Source organism: Montipora foliosa, chromosome 3 (genome assembly GCF_036669935.1).
Source record: "Montipora foliosa isolate CH-2021 chromosome 3, ASM3666993v2, whole genome shotgun sequence".
NCBI classification, from domain to species: domain Eukaryota; kingdom Metazoa; phylum Cnidaria; class Anthozoa; order Scleractinia; family Acroporidae; genus Montipora; species Montipora foliosa.
Window position 1 is genome coordinate 56524580 of NC_090871.1, and position 5000 is coordinate 56529579.

The 5000-nt window shown below is 43.7% G+C and overlaps 2 non-coding genes across 2 annotated transcripts; both read right to left on the minus strand.

The window, feature by feature from the left end:
• Positions 1–2021: 2021 nt before the first annotated feature.
• Positions 2022–2095, minus strand: Trnan-guu (transfer RNA asparagine (anticodon GUU)). The gene has a single exon. It is a non-coding gene; the product is annotated as a tRNA-Asn (tRNA).
• A 1713-nt stretch (positions 2096–3808) lies between these two features.
• Positions 3809–3882, minus strand: Trnan-guu (transfer RNA asparagine (anticodon GUU)). Its single transcript has one exon. It is a non-coding gene; the product is annotated as a tRNA-Asn (tRNA).
• Between the last annotated feature and the right edge of the window lie 1118 nt (positions 3883–5000).

Below are 5000 nucleotides of genomic sequence, written 5' to 3' on the forward strand. Positions count from 1 at the left end.
CTACCTGCACGCCAACAATGAATTTTAGTGAAGAAATGGACCGCACTGGGCTGTATTTAAGAAGAGTAAAATAAAAATGTGACGTACTTTAAATGCAAATAACACTCGCCAAAATAGTACGAGATAATTTTATAAGTACCTTTTGAAGTTTGTCATCTTAAGTTTGTTTATTTCCATCCTAGTGGAGAACCACTGCTTAAAACTTGGGATCATTTAACACGAAATATAATCAACTATTTTTAAAGTCAAATAAATTTTGTTGGTATTATGTCTATTTCACAGCAAATTTTACAGAGTTTAATACAAACAACTTTTCCATTGTTCCAACAAAAATCTTTGGAAGAGTATGCTTTCCTTTCCCTCGATTTCATTTAATTTGCTGGTAAAGAGATTCCGCAAATCCTGGCAGCAATCCAAGGCAGTGCGAACCTCCGTGTCAATTATAATTAACCGATGTGTAATTAACTGACCTGTTCAGTAGTTCGTAACACAGCCAGCCTGTAGTCAGGATGCGAGGTAAACATTGTTTCTGCGTCCACTCCAGTACAGAATTTGTACCACCACTTTGTACTTGGCTTGTACCCATGACATGTTGCTCCTATGGTCTCCAGGACAACAAAAAGTTTCGCAGGAATTCGCTGTTTCCTGAGGCCTCGCGAATGGTTTTCTCTAGGAACCGAGCACCTGTTCTTGCTCCTCCGTATTTAATCCCAATGACACGGCACATTTATGGCTGCTTTTGTTCGCTTTCCCACATTTTCCTGCGAAGAAACCGCACAACCAAACCAACGCAACAAGGAGAACTTCGTAAAAAAAAGTCCTCTTCTCAAAGCGCGAACGCGCCCGAAATTCTCTCATATTTCGTTGCTGGTGAAAACACCAAACCCCTTGGTCCAAGCACTTGAAACTTAAATCAAAAATAAACTTTACAACGAGACAAACCATTCTCCCACTTTCTTATGCTAACTCTTACTTTTTCTTTTCAAACCTCGCAGTACGGGATTTTATCTCGTTTACATTGGATTTTAATGCGTAACCGGAAATGCGTAATTGTCCGGAAGCCCAAATTTGAAGTCATGCGCAGCCCGTTTTACCGCGGTGACTCTTGGAGGCTCTTATATACCCAGCAATGCTCATAGATCAACAACTTCCGGTCATTATCACGCCCCAGGTCAACGTGTCAAATTCAGTTATTAATATAAAAGCTTGGCCAATTCTTCCCCTCCCCCCCCCCCCCCCTTGCGCATGATTAGTACATTAAAGTCACAAACGTGCCATACCTAACCACCCGTTGTTGTTCAATTTAAAAAGCCTGAAGCTCACATCTTGGCCGAGTTTTCTTCTAAACCATAGAGCTGGATGACACGAAACTCTCTTACTCATAAGATCAAACGTTGACAAGTGGTCTTGTGACATTTCCATAGCTGGTCGATCGTGTCACTCTTGTGCCTAATCCTGACCTTTCTTCCGACTTGATCCTCTCTTAAATAATATCAGTGACTACAGAAGACGAGGTGTCGAGGCAAAAACAGACTATAGAAATGAGAAGCTCAAGACATCGCGGTGGCAAACATTTAAGTGCAAATCGCATAAATATCACTTACCCAACATGGTTCCGGGAAACGGGGAATATAGCGCCCACTTCGCATGCGGGAGGTACCGGGATCGACACCCGGATTCTCCACAGATAACCTGTTGTATTGTTCCCAAGTTTAATCATGTCATGTCTGCGAGTCTTTCGTTGGAATGAAGACCATTTTATCAGCTGCCCTACGGCGGAATGAGCTCCACCTGCTGATTTTTCAGGAAACGTGGATTCCTCCATTTCTTAAAACTGTTGGTGTTGACCCAGAAAACACCCGTAATCCATTCTACAAATGAATAAATCGCTTTCAAGGCAAAAGACCTCACCAACAGACAAGCTTTAACGAAAGTGACGAAGAGGTCTTCCGATTGGCCCCTTAGTCATGGCCAACCTTGACTTGTTTGCCTACAGCTGGCCTATGCCAATCAAAACTAAGCGTCCCTGGGTGGGCTTGAACCACCAACCTTTCGGTTAACAGCCGAACGCGCTAACCGATTGCGCCACAGAGACAGATCTGACCACTTGGCCGAGGGAAAGATTCGAGAAAGTTCCACTCAATTTTAAACACGACTCTGCGGTGAGCCTTCTAAATTCCTGCGGCCATTTTTTCTTGTCTTTTTCAGACATGAAAGTAGCAGTGTTGACAAAAAGAACAACCAGTCCAAAACGTGTTGATAACGATCCTTTGATTTCCTTCTACTCATGCCTCTCTTGCTTCGTTATTTCCAACAGTTGTCGAGAAAACAAGCAGCCCGCAACGTCTTTGAAGAAATTTTTATCGTTCTTCTGATTTTCTTCCACTAATGATAACCCTTGAGAGCATTTATTCCGTGCACTTACACTCCAGTATCGCAACGTTCCATTTTGTGACAGCCTGTCGTTGGATCACCGACTCGTTACTTGCGCACTCATCGGTTCGTTCGGTTCGGTTCGTTCGTCTGGGTCTGACCATCGGTACCTGTTAAACGCCAATTGCCTCAACACAACTACTTCACTCACGTGGCGATTAACAAATGAGACCATTCAGACAAAGCACACAACATTACGACCAGTGGAAGGGTTTCCTCTCAACTCACGCTCTAGTAATTTCCAACACAAAGTGCGTGACGGAAGTTTCCATGTAAAGGCTGTTGGTCTAGTGGCATGATTCTCGCTTCGGGTGTGAGAGGTCCCGGGTTCCACTCCCGGACAGGCCCTGGTTACATACCAAACAATGTTCATAAATCAACAACTTGCGGTCATTATCACGCCTCAACATACGGCACTCTATTCGTTCGCCATCTGAGATCAACATATCAAATTTATTTATTAATCTGGCCAATTCTTCTTACCCTTCCGCATGATTAGTTCATTAAAGCCACAAACGTCTCACACCTGACCTCCCGTTGTTGTTCAAGATAAAAAACTTGAAGCAAGCATAGGATGCTCACATCTTGGTCGAGTTGTCTTCTAAACCATAGAGCTGGATGACACGAAACTCTCTTACTCATAAGATCAAACGTTGACAAGTGGTCTTTTGACATTTCCATAGCTGGTCGATCGTGTCACTCTTGTGCCTAATGCTGAGCTTTCTTCCGACTTGATGCTCTCTTGAATAATACATGTGATTACAGAAGACGAGGTGTCGAGGCAAAAACAGACGATGGAAATGAGAAGCTCAAGACATCGCAGTGGCAAACATTTAAGTGCAAATCGCATAAATATCACTTACCCAACGTGGTTCCGGGTAACCGGGAATATAGCGCCCACTTCGCATGCAGGAGGTACCGGGATCGACACCCGGATTGTTTAAAGACAGGATGTTGTATTGTTACCAAGTTTAATAATGTCATGTCTTTCGTTGCAATGAATAGCATTTTATCCGCTGTAAACTTCTAAACAAGATCTCTATTCGTTCAAAGATGGGAACTCCTGTTCACCTGGAGAGTGTGAAATCACTGGAACATTCATGGCAAGTGAGAGAAATGGAGCCCTACGGCGGAATGAGCTCCACCTGCTGATTATTCAGGACACGTGGATTCCTCCATTTTTAAAGCTGTTAGTGTTGACTCGAAAAACGCCCGTAATCCACTCTACAGATGAATAAAAATCGCTTTCAAGGCAAAGACCTCACACATAGACTCGCTTTGACGAAGGTGACGAAGTGATCTTCCGATTAGCCCCTTAGTCATGGCCAACTTTGACTTGTTTGCCCACAGCTGGCCTATGCCAATCAAAACTAAGCGTCCCTGGGTGGGCTTGAACCACCAACCTTTCGGTTAACAGCCGAACGCGCTAACCGATTGCGCCACAGAGACAGGTCTGACCACTTGGCCGAGGAAAGATTCGGCAGAGTTCCACTCTTCAAGTCCTGCCTGAAACAAAATGCATTTTTAAGGAACCTGCACCTGAAGTCAAACGGCCATAACCCGAGGATTCTCATTTTGAACTCTGCAAAATCTCGTTTATTCGAGCTCACCTACCTGCAGACCTGCAATCTCCATTTGAAGAAATACAATTTCCTTCGGTTCGTCTGGGTCTGACCATCGCTACCTGTTAAACGCCAATTGCCTCAACACAGCTAGTTCACTCACGTGGTGATTAACAAATGAGGCCATTCAGACAAAGCACACAACATTACGACCAGTGGAATGGTTTCCTTTCAACTCCCGCTCCAGTAATTTGCTACACAAAGGAAACTTTCCATGTAAAGGCCTGTTGGTCTTCAGTCTAGTGGCATGATTCTCGCTTCGGGTGCGAGAAGTCCCGGGTTCGACTCCCGGACAGGCCCTAGTTATATACCCAATAATGTTCATACATCAACAACTTGCGGTCACTATCACGCCCTAACATATGTCACATTCTTCTGTCGCCATCTGAGATCAACGTATCAAGTTTATTTATTAATTTGGCCAGTTCTTCTCACCCTTCCGCATGATTAGTTCATTAAAGCCACAAACGTGTGACACATGACCTCAAGTTGTTGTTCAAGATAAAAAACTTGAAGCAAGCATAGGATGCTCACATCTTGGTCGAGTTGTCTTCAAAACCATAGAGCTGGATGACACGAAACACTCTTACTCATAAGATCAAACTTTGACAAGTGGTCTTTTGACATTTCCATAGCTGGTCGATCGAGTCACTCTTGTGCCTAATGCTGAGCTTTCTTCCGACTTGATACTCTCTTGAATGATACATGTGATTACAGAAGACGAGGTATCAAGGCAAAAACAGACGATGGAAATGAGAATTTCAAGACATCGCAGTGTGAAATATTTAAGTGCAAATCGCATAAATATCACTTACCCAACATGGTTCCGGGTAACCGGGAATATAGCGCCCACTTCGCATGCGGGAGGTACCGGGATCGACACCCGGATTCTTTAAAGACAGGATGTTGTATTGTTACCAAGTTTAATCATGTCATGTTTTCTAG